We start from the raw sequence: 5,761 nt of genomic DNA, 5'->3' as shown, positions 1-5,761 counted from the left end.
TTGGGAGGGATTTTTTTGCATATGACACCAAAAGCACAGGCAACAAAAGCAAACATGAACAGGTGGGACCATCAAATTAAAAGGTTTATGCACTGCAAAAGAAAATCAAATGAAAGGACAACCTATACAATGGGAGAAAATATTTACAAACTATCTATTGGATAAAGAATTAATATCTGTAATGGTCGATCGATTGTGTCAACTTGAGTTTAAAAGTTTAACAAAACCCTGCTCAGCAAATCTACACTCTACAGAGTAGGGGCCCTAGACAGTATAAAAGGGAAATGAGGGCCGGGGATATAGCTCAGCAGCATAAGTTCCTTCCTGCCAAGCACAAGGTCCTGAGTTGGATCCCTGGTACAGGGACAAAAAAATACAGTGAAGAGGGAAATGCAGAAGGACTGATTTGATTCTATTTCTTCCTATTTCTTCAGAGGAGCTCCAGTCTTCGCCTTCAGATTGGACTCTTCAGGTGTGTCACTCTTCACCCTTTGAGGGAGCACACTCTTCAGCTTATGGCACAGACTACTGCAGGCCCTTCAGCCTCCTGATCCAGCCTGGCATGGGACACTGCAGTGGACTCCAGACCTTAGCATCTCGTGGTCTGTGGCACACAGACACTCTGCACTCGTCCTCATCCAACCCTGGCTGACCATCGTAAGCAGATCCTGTAATTTCCCATACTTTTGTGTATCTTGTATTCTGTTTCTCTAGTAAAATACTGACTGATACAATACACAAAATATATTAAGAAACTGAGGGCTGGACAAATAGCTTAGCGGATTGAAACACCTGCAAGAAGACACGGGGGCCAGGGGTTCGATCCCTGCGCCTGCCGTGCCAGCCCCGCTCCCGGGGCGCACTGAGACAGCAACTGAGACTGGGCAATGTGGCGCACGCCTGCAATCCCAGCTCTTGGGAGGCTGTAAACAGGCGGATCACTACAAGTCAAGTACTGAGACCCTGAACACCTGTAGACCCTTCTCTAAAAAATACAAAAAAAAAAAAGAAAAAAGAAAAGAAAGAAATTGATACAATTCAGAAAAGAACATGGAAGATATACAAAGACGTTTTATATCAATAAGCATGTAAATTCTAACTGAAATTACAAGGCCGGCCAGATAGCTCAGCGGACTAAAGTGCCTGCTTAGGCAGAGTGCAGTGGCCAGAGTTCAATCCCCATTGGGTCGTGCCAGCCTCACTCCTGGGGTGCCCTGAGATGGTGACTGAGACCAGGCATGGTGGTGCATGCCTGGAATCCCAGCGCTTGGGAGGCTGAAAACTGAAGAATCACTATAAGATAATCCAATCTACCTAGAGGCCCTGTAGACCCTGTACTAAAATACATTAAAAAAAAAATTCTACAGTAGAATAAGTGCTTGCCTGGCATGCACAAGGGCCTGAGTTCAATCCCTGGTTCCACCAAAAAATAAAAATTAAAAAACCGTTGCATATTAGACCTCTAAATACCTATCCAAAAATGAATAAATCTCTCTCTCACACACACACACTATTAGCCATAACACATATGGATTTACAGAATATCACACTAGGTGAGATAAGCCAGACTTAAAGAGGAATAGTGCATGACCTCGCTCATATGTGGAATGGCAAGGAGAGAAAGGGCTCAAAGATGGGGATTAAACTCAACAGTGGTTACTATGGCAACAGGAGGAAATGTGGAGATGGAGATTAAAGACAAAAAACAGCAGATCTGCAGGACAAAGCACACGAAAATGATTCATCTGTCCTAAAAACTGATTTTACACCAGGTAGCAAGATGCAGAATGTATCGCTGTTTTATGGTTTTAAGTGTTACTTTATTGCCAACCTACTAGAAGGACAGCAACCATCAGTGAAAGTATTTCTTCACTGGCTTTCTCCAGAAGAGCTGGAATGGAGGCCGCCCTCAGAATGACTGGACACCTGTCCAGTGTAACCTGTTCCAAAGATCTCTCTGACCAGGTTTTAATCCCAGACTCCTCTCCACCCACCACCCAACACATTACTGAGCATCTCTTGTGGCCCTGCCACTCAGGCTAACAAAACCATTTTTAAAATTGAACTAACAAGACATTTGACTATGTCTGCCATGCACTTCAAACTACAATGATCTGACTTCGGAGTAGCCACAGTAGAGTATCTAAGCTACTCCTTCGCTGAGCTCAATGGATATCCACCGTTCACGAGTGGCTCTGAGCATCATCATGGACCCTGGCCATATTAAAATGGGCAAAACATTGAGGCATAGGAACTTACACTCACTTTTAAATAACTTAAATGCAAAAGATGTCCACACCTCCTGCTTATCTAGATAGGCTTCACTATTCTAAAAGTATTTCTTTAAAACACATCCTATAAGTCTATGAATTAAGACAAAATCCTATTATAGTCATTTCCCTGAACTAATTCATAATGGGGCAATAACTGTCAAAAATAAATCGAAACTGAAAAGCTTTCATTTGCTTGAAGTCCACACATACTACAAGAAATACTACAGATACTGTTTTGGCTAAAGGAAGAACAAGTCCAATTGTTTATATAAACTATATATGTGTTAAACTTCATAGACATACACTTAAATGGGGACAAGAAGGAATGTTGAAAAAAAAAAAAAAAAAAGCTTGGGCCGGGGAGATGGCTCAGTGGAGTAAGCACTTCCCTGGCAAGCGCAAGGACCTGAGTTCAATCCCCGGTTCTGCAAAAAAAAAAAAAAAAACAAAAAAGAGGGAGTGTTATATGTAAAAAAAAAAAGTTTAAGTATCTTTAATTTTGGTACATTTTAAATATAGACAATGATCATTTCATCATAGGAAACTTACACCTGTACCTATTTGAGTTATTCTTTCTTCCCATTCCCCTACACTCCCTTCAACCCCTCTTCTCCTCCTTAATTTATAAAAGTTTTTTTTGCATTTTTTGCTTTTCTCACTCCCCCCACCCCCGCCGACAGTTCCCTTTTCCATTTGAGCATTTTCTTCCTATTTCATAATATCTAGCACACATTCTGATCCTTGTTTACACTTTCGGTTTCTCACACCACACAGCCAATGTGATATTTACATGTGTGCAATTTATTTCACTTAAGAGGACGGTTTCACAGTGCATCAATTTACTTAGAAATATTATTTCAAGTTTATCCTTCTTTATGGCCAAGTAATATCTCATTTTGTTTTTAAAAAAATAAAAGCAAAATGATTTTTTTTTTAAGAGTTGTATATAAAGAAGATTTAAAAGTTTCAGGAAAGTAAGAACTTACTTTGAGCTACCAACATTGAAGCATTATTGTCAAAGGAACTTAACACACACAGTAAAAATGGGGTAATATTTGACATCAATTAACAGGCACAGGCAGTAAGTGACCAAGTTTGAAGACTCAGGAGGCCCTGTCAAAGCTGGCTCTAACAGGGAGCCACTCTCATTCTGAGAGGAAAAGGAGCCTAAGAGATGTGTGTTGGAGGATAGGTATTGAGATTCAAGGACAGTATAAAAGGGGGGAAAGCTCTCACTAATCAAGGAAAAAAAAAAAAAAAAGCAAGTAAAAAAAGTAAAAGTTGTCCAGTTTTAAGCAACTCTCTAAAAATATCTACTGGGTAGAAAATTTAAAAACTGAGCATTCAATCAGTATTTTTATTTCATTGTCCCAATCTCCAAGATGTAGTTGGGAATGTTATACTAAACGCGTTCTTTACTACTGAATACCTTATAGTATTTCTTACATATTTTTAGTGTTTGAACCTTCCGCATGTAACATTCGTAATCAGAAGGAAAACCATCTCCTCGCATTTAAGCACTCGGCTGTGTGCTGCATGCAATCCCTGACCGTAAGGGTCTTGCCGGGGCCTCAGTTGTGAGGCAGTAAGCTTCTCCCAGCTACTGGTACAGGTTCCGGGGCAGCAACACCTCAACTTCCAAATCCATGAGCAAAACAACAAAATTCACACGCAGGCCACTGACTGTAGACCCGTATCTATCACCATGTACTGCACTAAAATCAAAGTGGAATGAAGTTGGTAAAACAGAAACAGACTGTTGGAATATAAAATAGGTGAAACCCCGAAATCACAGGCGCAGGCAAGGACTTTCTAAACAAGAGCCAGGAAGGGCACAGGAAATAATACGAACAATCACCAAATGGGCTCTCACCAAACTAAACAACTTCTCCAAAGCAAAAGATACAACCAACAGAGTGAGGAGCCAATGTACAGAGTGGGAAAAATTTGCCAGCTATTCTCAGAGGACTCACATCTAGAATATGTAAAGGTCTAATTAAAAAAAGGTCCCTTCTAATAGAAGACGCAGTCAAACAACGAGTTAGTAAAGTGAATACTCTTCTCAGAATTACAAATAGCCCATAAAAAAAAATTTAAAAAGAAAAAGAAAAAATGTTTGACTTTACTGGCCTTTAGAGAAATGCAAATTCGAACAACACAGTGATTCTGTCTTATTCCAGAAAGAACAGCTATCTTCAAGAAATCAAATGACAAACTCTAGGAGCAGGGTGGGGGACGGGCTTCCTCATTGTTGGTGGGGAATGTAAACGAGTATAACCAGAAAGGGAATCCGCATGGAGATTGCTCAAAGAACTAAAACTAGAAATTCCATTCGACCCAGCTAGTTCTCTTCTAGATTATCTTCTGGGAAGAGTTAAAGAAAGACATGGCCTGCACCCCCACATTTGCAAAAGAACAAATTCATAACTGCTAAATCTCGGAAGTCTATATGTCCATCAACACATGAACGCATAAAGAAAATTTATTCACTATGGAGTACTACTCTGCCATAAAGAAGGATAAACAAGTCATTTGTGGTAAAATGGATGAACCTTGAAACTGTAATAAGTGAAATAAATGAGACAACGAACTTAGATATCTTCTGGTGTCTCTTCCATAAGGAACTCAAAATATAAATAAAACAGCAAAATAAAAGATCACAGAAAAATGGAAAGAGATGAGGGAAGAGGAGGTAAAAGGGATGAACAAAGAATTAAGATGTCTTAAGTCCACGTACAACTCCCCACAAAGAATATAATCATTACGTACTGCAAACATGTACAAATAAAAAAAGCTCAAGAAAATTTTATAGACCATCAAAATCCAAGAATTTAAAGCGATGAAAGGGAACCAGACCTCTTCCTCCTATATTTAAAGTGCTTCTTGCCCCCATGAGGCAGTACCATGCTGATACATCATGAATAGTAAAATCCACATAACTGAATTATTTGAATAGCTCCCCTCAACGTTATATAACATGTAATTTCTATCGAAGACCACCAAAAGGTGGCTTTAGGAGGATTATGCGCCTGTAATCCCAGCACTCCTGGAGGCTGTGGCAGGAGGATGATCTCAAATTAGAGCCTAAGCCGGGCAATTCAGCGACGTAGGGAGATATGTGTTACTCTTTAAAAACGTAAAAAGAGGGGCTTGGCTTAGTGAGAAGGCCTTTAGTTCAATCTGCAAGACCAGAAAGACCAAAAAGGAAGGGGAGCAGGGATAGAGCCCGGTGGGGGTTTCTGCGTAGCACCTCTCGGCCCTGGTCCGACCCCCAGTGCTCAAACAGGAGAAGTGGAAGCGTTTTTTATTTGCTCCTCTGAGCACTCCGCTCGGGGAACCACATCTCCATCCCCGACAGAAGGTCGCGGCTCGGCCCTGGGGCGTCCCCCCGCGCCAGCCAGGGTGCAGCCGGGTCGGGCACGCTCCGCGCCCCGCAAAGGGCCGCAGTGGCCGGGCGCCGGGGACAGCTGACGAGCGCGCGCCGGCCG

The sequence above is a fragment of the Octodon degus genome, unplaced genomic scaffold (assembly GCF_000260255.1).
Source record: "Octodon degus isolate 3935 unplaced genomic scaffold, OctDeg1.0 scaffold00102, whole genome shotgun sequence".
NCBI classification, from domain to species: Eukaryota; Metazoa; Chordata; class Mammalia; order Rodentia; family Octodontidae; genus Octodon; species Octodon degus.
This window is presented reverse-complemented; position numbering follows the sequence as displayed.